Here is a 13,275-nt window from a genome sequence, read left to right on the forward strand (position 1 = left end):
TTTGGAAAAAAAACAGAAAAAAAAATTTAAAAACTTTAAAGAGATACAAAAGGAAAACATCTGGAAAAAGCCCGGTGTCTTCCCCTTTTTAGGGTTAGAACCCAATTTTACATTTCAGTGTATACAACTATATCAGCCTAAGTCTATATTTTTTTAATCCCATCAATTTTTTAAATTTTTTTTTCACAAAAAAGTCATAAAATGGTTTTATAAAATTTCTAAACTTTTAACCCTTTCTTTAAACCCCAAATCAGCTGAAAGTCATTTTTTTTTCACTTTCATTTTTATAGTTTCCCAGCTAAGATATTCATAAAAAATTGAAAAAGGCATTTATAAAACTAATCAATCTTTTTTTTTTTATGAATCAAAACTAGTGCCCAAAGTGGCAAGGGAAGTCCCTTTTAGGATTTGAGCTTGAAAAACCAGGGTTTTTTTGGGAACGAACCACAAACCTTTACAGCTTAAAAGATCGGGATGTATTTGTGACAATTTCCCTATGAACATGAAAAGACTAAACTTTTTCCCTCTCATTTGTGAAACATTTTATGTTTTTATGTCAAAATTTAAATCCAAAACCCGGCTATGCCCAACAAACTTGTTTTTTTCGATACTTCTAGATTTAGGCAAGGTATTTTTTGATGTGTTATTTCATTTTACTTTTGCTTTTAAAACATAGTTAAATTTTACATTATTTATTTTATTTTTTGTGTGTTCCTTCAGGGAATTTTATACCTGGTCAGTGCTAAATCACTCCCCCTCCATATCCCCGGTTTAAACAACCCTCAAAAATCTACTCATACAAAAATTCCCCAAACTTTTGATGCCCACCCCTTTCCCAGATATAACCCAGAAAAAGGGCGAACGGGACAGATACACTTATGTATGTCATTTATTCCAACATGGCCCTGACCTTTGGGTTTTCCCCCAGCCTCTGTCCAAGAGCCTATCAACCCTTCCAGTGAGGTCTTCCCCCAGCACCCAAAAGGCAACACACCATGGGAGCTTTTTGTCTCGGGGGAAAACCCCCTCAATCCCCCTAAAATTTTTTCCTCAACTTTTTTTTCCTTTTCTTTTTCCCCGGGAAAGAGGGGGGCCCTTTTTGGGGGGTTCTCATGCCGGGGTTTCTACCTCAAAATTTCTTAGAGATACCATCCATCTCCCAATTACCTAAAAACATTTTGGGTTTTTCCAGTTCTTTTGATGCCACCCTTTACTTGGCCCCTTTGGGATCGACCCCCCCATATCTACCTGTCTGGTCTAGAATTCCCCCCTGTGCCCCCATGGGGCACACACTATCTCAAAAGGGGACACCTGGGCCGGGTCCGCCTTTTCCCCACTAAAACGCAATCAAAAACTACTCCTCCAGTTCAGTGCCCCTGACCTTGAATCCCGGGATCGCTGGCATTTTCGCAGATGTCCCCCTTTTAAGGGCGCCCCCCAAGACATCCTCAAAAAGGTCCCCCCTCATTTTTAAAAATTTTAAACCCTTTGGATTACTTAAAACTGCTTTTTTTTAAATTTTTTTTAAATTAAAATTAAAGGGAACTTAAAATGGAAAAAATTGAAAAATGAACCCAAAACAAATTTGATTGAAGAACTGCTTCTGCCCCCCAAAAGTATTCTCTCCCCCCCAATCCTGCTGTCTGTCCTTCTATAAAGTTAGCTTTACTTTTTTGTCTCTCTCCACATTTGTGCTTCTTTTAAATTTTACAAACACCTTTCCACTCACCCCTTTTTGTTTTCCCTTTTGTTTTAATGGAATTTAAAAGCTGGCTACCCCACCTGCTCTATTTTTGACCCTAAAAGTGCCCAACCCTAAAAAATTTTTCCCCAACAAAATATCTGCTGTGGTTAATTTTTTGTTTTTCACACCAAACAGGGGAAAACCAAACTGGGGGGTTTAAACATAGTAATTCTAAAAGGGAAAAATTTGGGGGTCCGCCCTTTTTTTCTGCCCCTTTGGGGAAGCCCTTTTCCCCGGGAAGTCCCTGCCTGTTCCCGGCCCCAAGGATGATGCCCCGGGCACAAGGAAAAACCCCAGTTCCGGCATAGAGGGCGCCCTTCCTTCCAGTTTTTTAAAACCCATCTTGCCTTACAGGGGGTTTTTGTTCGGATTTCTGAACTAAAACACACGTGTTTACAATTTTAAACTATTTTTTGCACCCGTTCAATTTTTGGGTGGCTCCCAAAAATTTTTTGTGTCTCCCTCATTCTTATCCATTCTTGTCTGCTCCTCCCGTCCTTGTGCCTGATCATTCCATCCCCCCTGCCTTTTAAACCGATGACCCCTTCTATTTACAGTTTTAAAAAAGTTGGAAAACAACTTGGAAAACAATGTAATCATTTTTTTTTGTTTTTCAAAAAGACTAAGGGTCAATTTCTTTAATTTTTAAAACCATTGGTCCCCTTTCATTTAATAAAATTTTCTTACAATTTATTTTTTTGGGTATTTGATTGCTGTAATGGTGCAACAGATTTTTACAACCAATAAATACCCCAAATTGAAACAAAAACCAAAATCCTTTTAAAAATCCTTAAATTACTTTGAAATTTGCCCCTTCCCTGTTGGGAAAAAGAAACCATAAAAAAAGTTTGATTCAGGGAAACCAGTGTTTTTTTTTTAAAAGGTTGGGATCAAATTTGGGTAAAATGTTTTTTTAACTACAAAACTATTTTATACCCTCTAAATTTATAAATGCCCTAAAAAAACAAAAAAGGGGGTTTTCTCTTTCTTTAATTACATTGCCCTGAATGAAAGCAATTTTTCAAAAAAAAAACCCTTTTTTAATGTAAATAAGTTTTTTTTATAGAGGTTTTTTCTTTCATTTTGGAGTCAATTTTATTTTAAATACAAAACTGTAGTTAATCTTATAACCCCAGCTTTTAAAAACTCTATGTTGATTCCATCAATTTTTTTAAATTCTTATTTTAGCACATAAAGTCATTTGGCTGTAAAAGATTCCACATTAAACCCTTTTTAAAACATACTTAAAAAGTAAATTTTTATCATAAAAAAAAAGTCTCCAAATGCAAGGGATGAAAAAACACCTGTAGGCCCCGCTTCGTACTGTGTTTAACATAGAAGCCAAATAAAAGACGAAGACCCTTTGGGTTTTTTATCTTTTCCAAATTCACCCTTTAGATACTAGTTTAGGGCCCTTAAAAGCCCCTTCACCCATTGTCAGATTTTTACTCTGGGACACCTTTTCTGCATTGATGGTAATACAATTTTAAAACCAAATACGACTAAGGGCCCTTTTTGGGTGGGGGTTTTAAAAAAACCAAATTAACAGCCCCTAAGGGGCCCCTGGGGGTTTTTTCTATGGAATCCATAGTCACTGGAAGTTTGTTTTTCCCTCCTCCCTGCAGTTTTTACTCAACGATTACTATTGTCACACTTAGAAATGGGAAGCAGCAAAGGGGCTTGGAACAATACTGTTTATCCTCTGCCCAGGGGGGGGGGGTGGCTCTTTTCTGGAGTTCTCTGAAAGGTTTGGGAAAATCCCCCGGAGCCCCCATTTCCGGGAAAAGGACCCCACCCCCGGGTTTCCCGGCCCCAAGAATGAGGTCACTTCCCTTGGCCCCAAGGGTGATGTCATTTGTTCCGGAAGGGGCGACTAACTTCTCGGCTTAAAAGTTTCGCTTTTTTTTGTTTGGAAAAGGGCAGTTCTGTTTTGGGACTTGTGTCCTTTGTTTTAAAAATGTTTCCCCTTCAATTGCACCCGGAAAACCGAAAAAAGGGGGTGGCTCCCCCAAACCTTTTCCCCCCTTTGGTCCCAGTTATTGGGCGGCAGGTCGGCGGGGATGGTGTCCCAAACCCCGGGGACAGGCCCTTTAAGGAACCAGGGGGGTGAGTCCCGGGCCGAGTTTGGGGCGGGAGTCCCGGGGGTCAGGGGGAACGGGTCAGGCTTGCCCCAAAACAAACCGGGGGGCCCCAAACCCATCTGGGTGGGGGGAAGGGGGGGCCCCCAAGGCGGGCGGGCCGGAAAAACCACAGTGGCTCAGTATGCTCTTCTGGGTGGGGAACCCGGGGGCCCCATGGGCCCAAAGGTTTTTAACGATGGGCTGTCCCCGGGCCCGGCGGGTGAAAAAAGGGGGCCGGGGTTTAAAACCCAAAAGGGGCTTTCAGGAAAGGCTAGGGCCCTTTTCTGGCAACAGGGGGGGTAGTCTACCAGGGGGTTTGGACCCCAAATGGTGAAACCAAGTGGCCTGTTTTTGCTACAGCGAATCCCCCAGGAATTTGCCCACCCCGGCCTGGGGAAAATTTTAAACCCTGGACGAACCTCCCACGTCTTGCCCCCAAAAGGGCCCGGCTGTGAAACCCGGGGGGGCAGACCAGGGGGGACTACCCGGGGGCTTGCCAAAAAAGCAGCCCCTTCACACCAAGACCGTTAAAGTCGGGGGCCGGGGTTTCTTCAAATTGTGGGGGGAAAAAAGGTGAGAACAATGGGGGGGTTGTTTGTTTTTTTAACACCCTGGCGGATAAATAGGGGGGAGAGCTTATTATTAATGGCCCTTGGGTCCCCTGTTTGATTAAACGTGTCTGTTCGTTGCCCCCGGTTTTTCCCTCCGCAATGGTTAAAAAAGACCAGTCTAAAATGTATCCCGGGAAAATTTTCCCTGCGACAAATCCCCCCGGGTTTTGGGGTTTTCCCCGGAGGAACCCCTTGGGGTTCCCGGGCCCTTACCCCCGGGATCCCCCTTTTTCCCAGTTCTCGGGCGGGATGGTCTGACGGAAAACCATGTGGTTTGGCTTTTTCCCCAAAGTTTTTGGGCCTGTTTGGGGGTGATAAAGACTCCTCGGCTGCTTCCCCTTTCGCCGACAGGAGTGGGGGGGAGGCCAAGAGGGTTTAAGTCCCCAGACCCCCCTACTCGCATCCCCCAGCCCCCGGGCAGCGAGGGGGATTCTCCCCCTTTGGGGGGCCCCGGACCCGCTTCTGAGTTGCACTTTCAGTTTAGGCGCCCCGGGCTTTTTTCAAGAGAAAAAATGGAATGAGCTTTTTAAAATTTTTAAAAGAATGCAGTGGTTCTGATTAACGCCAACGTTTCCCCTTTTTCCAAGGGCCCTTACTTTGTCAGGGAAAATTGAATTTTTTTGGGGGTTTTGAAAAATGGGGGAAGGTCCGAAGTTTTTGATCCGGGACCTCCGGGAGGTTTTGGGCGATTTTAGGCCCCACCCCCACCTTCTTGGGGGGCCCAAATCTGGTTCGGGGAAACTTTAAAAACCATTAAGTTTTTTTTTGGGATTAATAAAGGGGGGGTTCGGGCCCTTTGGTTTTTCCCTCCCGGGAGGTCAACTGCGAAATTCCCTAGGAAGGTTTGGGGGCTCTTTTCCTTTTATTAACCCCCCCTTTTGGGCCCCAGGTTTGGGGGGTGGTTTAAGTAGGCCCCCGGGCCCCTTCACCCCAGGATATAAATATCCCCCTTCTGGATTTCCCCGTTTCCCCTAAAGTCCCATTCCCTTTCGGCTACCACTAAAAATATTGCAGGGAACTAGTGGGTTTTTTTTCCGGGTGGGCATTCCTAGAAAGCCCTGGGTTAAAGGCCCCCTTTCACCTGGGAAAAGCTTCAGAGACGGGGAATTACTAAAAATAAAGCTTTTAAAAAACCCCGTTGTTAAATCCTCAAACCGATGGGCTGGTGGAAAAGTTCAAAAAAACTCTCAAGAAAATGCTAACGTGGGTAGTAAAAGGATGGGAGGTTGGGCCCCAACCCTCCCCTTGTCCTTTTTGCCCCAAAGTCCCCCCCCTCTAGGGGGTTCTCTCCTTTAAATTACGGGCCGGAAAGACGGCCCCGGGGCTTTTAGATTTTTTAAAAGAGGGCGGGGGAAGGGGGAGGCACAGCCCCCCCACTAAAAAGGGTTACCCCAATTGCGCGATGGTTTTGGGGTTAATAAGACCTATAAAAAAGTCATTCGAGGGGGCCCTTCAACGGGCCGTTTGGGGGCCGAACGTTTCCCCCGAGATTTCCCAACCGGGGGACCCAAATATGGTATTGGTTTCTAAAAACTGCTGGGACATTGGCTGGGCCCCTAATTGGGAGGGGAAAGGGTTTTTCATTTTTTTTGGGGAAAACACCCCAATCCCCCAAGGGCTAGGAATATACCCAGAAACCAAAAAACGGGGAAGGAGAGGGGGATCCTCCTCCGGAAACCCTGCTCTTTCGGAAAGTAAGTCCCTTTTTTCCGGGCAACTATCTCCCAGACAGAGACAGGAGTAAGCGGCCCCCACGGGGCCCCCGGGTGGTGGGTGAACACCCAGGTGGACCTCTCTGATTCCCGCAATAGTGACGGGGCCCCGGGGTGAGGGGCCCGTGGCAAACCCTACAGACCCCCCGGGGGAAAAAGGGTGGAATGGAAAATCGCAATCGGGCCGGGGATGGGAAAAGTATTGGTCCCCCACCCCCAAATGTTGTTTTAAAAAGGGGCCCAGTTGGGTTTTGCAATGATTTCCCGGCTAAAACCAATTTTCCCCGATTTGATGTTATCCCCCTGGGCGGGGGCGCCCCTCGAGAGACTGGGACCAAAAAAATTTTGGACCACTTGCCCCAGAAAAGGGGGCCCGGCCCTTTCGAGTGGGGGAAACCGCCCCCCCCGGCAGCGGTATCGTGCCCTTTCCACCGGTTCCCGCGGCCGCTCCCTTTTCAGCGTCTGGGGGGAAAAGTCCCCGGGCCCCCATAATTTTCGTTCTGTGTTGCATATTTTGGAGGGCGTTGTCATTATTCCAATTTCCGGGAAAGGGACCCCGCGGTCAAAAGCAGTATTACGGAATTGGGGGGCCCGGGGCCCGCATAAACCCCCAAAGAAATTTTCCCGGGGTTGGGGAAAAGGGCCAAATTTTGGGCTATGGGCCCGGGGTACTGGGGGAGGCCACAGGTTCCAAGGGCCAAAATTTGGGGGCCCTGTCCAAAAAGTCCAACCCCTTTCGGGGTTTGGGCCCGGGACTACCCCCCGGTTTGTGCCTCGTTTCCCCCGGAAGGGGCCCTTGACCCGGCAAAAAAAAGAGCCCCAAATTTACGGGGGTAGGGTTTCGATAAAGGGGGGCTGCATTCGGGATTTAAAAAGGGGCTCTGATTTCCCAGCACCTATCTTAATCTCCCTTTTTCTCTCCCTTTTGTCCCCCCCGGGCCGGACCCCGGAAAAGGTTTTGGGAGCCTTTGAGGAAAAAGCGGGGCGGTGTTCCCCGAGGTCCTGAGCCGGAAACTGGGGCCCGGGGAAACCGGGTCGGGGGCGGTGGAGAAGGGGCTCTGGCGATAAAAGGGGCGGTGGGCCGCTACCTCTTTGGGGGCCGTGTTCCCCGGTGACGGATCATGCCCCTTTTGTGGATGGCCCTTCGGGGGGAGTGAACCCGGGCGGGTCACGGGTGGTTTTTGACCTGCAGCAGTAAAAACATCGCTCTTCCCGACGGGGGCCCCTTCTGACCAAACCCCATGCCCCCCCCCGGGCCCACCACCCCCTCGGGGGGAGGCCCCCCCCCGGCGGGTCTGGGCTGGGGGGAATCTTTCCCCCGGGGTTTTCATGGGAAAGCAGTTTGGGGCTTAGAAAAATTCCCTTTTTTAAAAACATTGGGGGGGGGGGGTTTTGGGGCGCCCCTTTTGAGTTCTCTGCGGGGTCTTCCCCGGGAAATCCCCCCAAAGGAGCCCCCAATTTCCGGGAAAACACCCACCTCCGGCCGGCCCCAAGAATGGGGTTCCTTCCGGTTCCGGCCCTAGGATGTCACAACCGGGAGGGGATTTCTTTTCCCCTTTCTGAGCTAAAAATTTTTCGCTCCCTTTTGCTTGGGCGGGGTTTCTGTTTGGACTCTTTGGGGCCTTTTTAAAAAAATCCCCAAATTTTGGGCCCCGGGGAAACCTTCAAAGGGGGTGCCCCAAACCTTTCCCGCCTCTGGTCTCCAGTTATTACACTTTTTAGTTTTTTTTAAGGGGTTAAAGCGGGAAAAAAATTAAAGAAAATTTTTTGTTTTTAACCCTTTTTTGAAGGCTGAATATTTTTTTTGAAAAGAAAAGGTTACACATACAAATCAAATAAAACGTCTGTTGCTGAGTTGTACCAGTTTGCCAAAAAATGTGGGGCAGGCTTTGAAACTTTTCCCCCACTGGTCCCCGTATTGCAATTTTGGCCCTATACCTCTTATCATTTTTAAGGGCCTCCTGGTGAACATTGTCGGAGGCATTTGCCCATGAACCTTTTCCCAGCACCACAATTAGCGGGGGGACCAGTCAGCGGGAAACGGGAACCTCACATTGGTTTTTACTTGTATAAAAAATTGGGTCTGAAAAATCGAGTCCAGTTCAGGAGAGAACAGGCGAAATTCTTCCACGGGTTTTTTAAATTTTAAATTTCCTTTGATCTCCCATTATGTATTTCCATTTTCCCGGTTTTTTGGCCCTCCAAGGAAAGGAAATCTCGGCCAAACCAATGAAACCTTTCCTTCTGGCAAACCCAATTTAACAGTTGGTTTTGCCCACAGCCAGTTGATTCCATTGTCCCTTTTTGACAAAAAACAACATCAACCCCCGAAAGAGTTAATTTAAAGGGTTTTTTGTAAATTTTTAAAAAAACATTTATTTGTCAAACTACATGATGCTATTTAAAAAAAAACCCTTCATTGAAAAAAAAATATTTCAAGGAAGAAAAATTTCCTATAACAAAAATAAAAAGGAATTTTTAAAGACATATTCAAATAAAATCTGTAAAAATATTTACTATGGACAAGTTGTTCACAATTTTTGTGACAAGTTGATAAATTTTTGCCATAGACTGGGGGTTCCCTAAAAAGGGAAAAACATCAGTTTTCACTCTTTTTTAAGGGCGGGGGGGAAATTTTTTAAATGCATTAAAAAAGGAATCTAAAAGGAAAAAATTTTTAATAAAACTTTTTATTGGGCATTAGGTACAGGGCCTAGGTCTCCAGTAAAAGTTTCAGAAAAATCAAAACAATGTTTCAAAAAAAGAAATTTGATGAACCAATTCAAAAAAAAAAATACGGGAATTTTTTTCCACTTATAAAAAATTTGTTTTTAAAAAAATTTTTTGATCCCAAAACTCGAAGGTTTGAAATAAGAAGCCAATCATATCAAAATAATTTAAAGTCTGGATTCCATCTTGATTAAGTTTGGGCCCAAAGTACAAAAAAAGAGGAAATACCCACGGGGATGTTTTTCACCCGGGGGTTTAAAAGGTCAGTGTGAACCTTGTTTTTTTCAAATGTTTTAATTATCTAATTTAACATAGTTCAAGATTTAGATTGAAACAGATACTGTACAAAACAAATAACGACAAAAAACAAAACTGGAAGAACCCCCAAAATTAAAAAAAAAAGAAAAGTGTTAACAAAGGAAAAATTTTTTAAATTTTTTAATTAAAAAATAAAACAGGGTGTAAAACTACTTTCAAGGAAAGCTTCTGAAAAAGGTATCTGGGGTTTATATTGATGTAACAGTGTCATTGTTAGACCATGTACAGAAGAAAAAAAAATTGGTTTTATTGTAAACCCTTGTATATAAATAAAAAGATTTTGCTCAGACTATATAATATCTGGTTTAACAAATCTGAGGACTGGGGCAACTACTAAAAGCTTACAGGAGATAGTTATAAAAGGGGTCATGTTTTTTGCAGAAAACAGGCCCAAACCCAAAAGCTCCCCCTCTGTCCTTGGCAACTTTCTCTAACCTTCCCTTTTGAGGAATTCTCAGAGACCCCGGCAAATCTGATAAACTGTGATACTTTCCCCTTCAAAAAAATTTTAAAAAAATTGCCCCTGGTTTAAATTTCCCTTGGGCCGTTTACTGGGATTTTTTTTTCCATAACTTTTTTAAAAAGGGTTTTTTGTTTACTGAAATTTTTTTTACCACATTTTTCCCTTTTTTTGGCCTTCTACCCAGATCCTTAAAAAATTAAATTTCCCCAATGCATTTTTTTCTACCCTTTTGGTTTAAATTAGCCTTTTAACTTTTATATGTGAATTTTAACCTGCATTTTTTAAAAACAATTAAAAAGGCACGGGATTCAGACTTTTTTTTTTGTATTTTAAATTTTACCTTAAAACAATTTTTTGTATTAGGAATTTGTTAGTTTTTAACCCCCCTTTGGGTTCAAAAGCGGGGTCAGCCATTGTACAGCGCCCCCTGACAAATACAGGTTAAGGGCCCTTGCTAAAAGGGCCCAAAAGGGGATCTTTTTGGCAAGGGCGGGGACTTAAACCCGGGAAACCCTTTCTGGATACCACCCAAAAACCCTTAGCCTCAGAGAAACCACCCCACCCCCCTTTCAGTCAGGAAAACCCGTTTACGATAGAAAAAACCCCCCAAAAACCCAACAATATATTAATATTTAAGGGTAAACCAAAAACAAACCCTTTTCTCCTCGTTCCCCTTTTCCCCCGGGAACCCCTTTTAAAAAAAATTAATAATAAGGGAAAATGATTAAACAGGTGCTGGTGATGACCCAAATTTTCATTTGGAGAAATTTTGGGGGTTAAAAAGAAATTAAAACGGGAGCATTTTGGACAAAAGAAAATAAAATCCCCGAATTTCAGTCTTTCATTCCAGACAAAACGAAAGTAAAACATACATTTTAGGCTGTCCAAATGTCTATCCAGCAAATCTTTCGGGGGCCTTTTAAAAATTTTTTGATTTTTGCTGTGGCCACTAACCCCCTTCCCACTTCTATTTCCCCCTTTAGATGACATTTTTTAGAACTTTATAAGAATACAATTTCGGGAAAGGCCCAGACATCTTAAAAAGGGTTTTTTGTAAAGTTTTTGGGGAACCCCGTTCCCTTCAGGGGCAAGATTCAAATTTTTTTCTAGTCCCCTTTAAAAACCAGAAAACATTTTTTTTCCCACCCAAACCCAACAATAAAATTAATATATTTTTATTTTTCAAAATCAAATTTACAATTGTTTTGGGGTACCAATGAAGATATTCTAAGTAAAAACAAGTGCGGGGGAAAAATAAAAAAGGGGTAAACAAAAATTTAAAGAAAAAAAAAAAATGGGAAAAGGATGTTGATCATTACCTAGATTATATCCATAATAAAAACTGTTTTACAAAAAAATTTAAAATTTATATATGATGGATGTTTTTTTAAATCCTTTTAAAAAGGCCCAATAAGCAATAAGCAAAAAATAAAATTAAATTATGTTAAGGGGGGAACAATTGTAAACAGACTAGGTGACCAATCCATTTTTTGGGAAGACCTGACATTGGTAAACTACGCAGTATTGTAGAAATGGAGCCTCAGAAAAAAATTACTTTTACTTTTTGTATTTTTGGTGGTTTTAAAAGGGGTCCAGTGAATAATTCTGCTAAGTTAAACCAAGAGTATAGTTATAGCTACCCCCAACCTTATACCCTATAATACATTCAGCAAATTTCCCAAACAGAAGACTATTTGGGGGAGCACAATGTCTGTTGTGGAATTTGGGAATTATTGATGTTAATAAAGTAGTAAAAAAAGGGGCCGTTAAAATACACGACTTTTTTAAGACGGCCCTTTGACAAAGCAATTTTTAGGAGTCTATTTTGGTTTCCCAAAACAATCTTATCTTTCATTTGGTTTATGTTTGCCCGCCTGCTCTTTTTTTTATAAAAAAATTTTTTTTCTTTAAAAATTATAAAATTTTTAAATTTTAGATATTATGAAGAAACTTACTGGGGAGCATTTTTAATTACCCTTAGTGCCCAATTTCGGTACCTATATTTATTTAATTTATGAAAAAAGACAACACCCTGTTCCCCCCTTTACCTCAAACACTTCTCGGGAATTTTAAATTAAATATTTGATTACCCCACTTTTCCCGGGAATGTTGTTTGGTTTAATAACCATACCAAAATTTGGGTTAAAATTTCCCCCAGGGGGCCCCTTTTTTCACCTGCATTTCCTCTTAATATCCCTTTTGAAAGCCCTAAATTACAAAGGAAAATAATGTTAAAAACATTTGATATAAAATATTTGAAAAGATTTTTTTTCATAACTATATTACAAAAAAGACAAAGGAGGGTTTTTTAAGGAGGGTTTTGGGAAGTCCCGGGAAACTTTTTTTGGGACCCAGGTGGAGGCAAATGTTTAAAGATTGATGATTTGGGGGATACTATATCTGGATAAAAAAACCATAAGACAAAAATAGAGTTTAAAAAACAAATTATAATTTTTATGGGGGTAATTATTGCTTACCAAAATAGGAAATACTTACTTATGTTAATTAGATAAAGAAAGGGGAAAACCCCAAAGGGGAAAAAAACAATCAAAACAAGTCCAAGTGTAACTAAACTTGTACCATTAAAAAGTTCCAGAACTACAAGTAAAAAAAATATTTACACTGCAGCTGCATTTAAAGTGGTATTTGGAAGTCAATCAATCTTTATTTATATAACATATTCATAAAAAAAAATGTAGCTCAAAGTGCTTTACAAAATGAATGAAAATAAAAACACAATAAGAGATAAACAAAGTCAACATTAATTAACATAGAATAAGAGTAATTCCGGGGGAAAGGGTGGACAAAAAAAAAAAAAGTTGACTACTATAGAAGATTTGATGTACAAGATGTCTTGGCGGGTATACAAGTGGGAAAACAAATAATTTGGAAGATGAGTTTCGAATCAAACTATATACAAATTGAAAATTTTTACAAAACTATTAGCCCCAAACCCATCCGAGTCAAAGTTATTTCCTTGTTATAAAACAGAAAAGTTATACTGAACCCAAAATTATGACAGTTTCTAAAAAAAGGGAATGTTTATTATTTTTATTCAGTTCTTTGAAAGAAATTTCGGGGTCTCGATAACACTTTTTTTGTTTTTACAAAAACAATAAATTAAAACCAATTTTCAGTCTGAAAAAACCAATCTTTTTTTTCCCTTTTGTGCATGTCTCTGCCCTAATATTCGGGTTTTGACTAAGCATATATTTGGGGAACATGTCCCTTAAAGTGCGGGGGGCCCGGCCCCCTACTGGGTTTGTTCTTGCCTTGCACCCCATGCTGGCTGGGATTGGTAGCGGGCCCCCATGACCCTGTGTTTGGGATAAGCGGGTTGGGAAATTGCCCGACTGACTGACTGATTTTCCTGTATGGAACTGACACAATGAAACAAAACTGGCATTTTTTTTCTTTTTTTATCCCCCAAAAACCCCTCAGCCAACCCTCATCTGAACTGAAAAGTTGCTATTAAAAAAGGTACTACCCAAGCACAAAAAAATCATCACTGATGGGGAATTTTTAAAAAAAAAGCGTGTTTGGGCATTTTGGAATTTGATAGTGAAAAACCAAAAAG

The sequence above is a fragment of the Polypterus senegalus genome, unplaced genomic scaffold, assembly GCF_016835505.1.
Source record: "Polypterus senegalus isolate Bchr_013 unplaced genomic scaffold, ASM1683550v1 scaffold_3856, whole genome shotgun sequence".
Lineage (NCBI taxonomy): Eukaryota > Metazoa > Chordata > Cladistia > Polypteriformes > Polypteridae > Polypterus > Polypterus senegalus.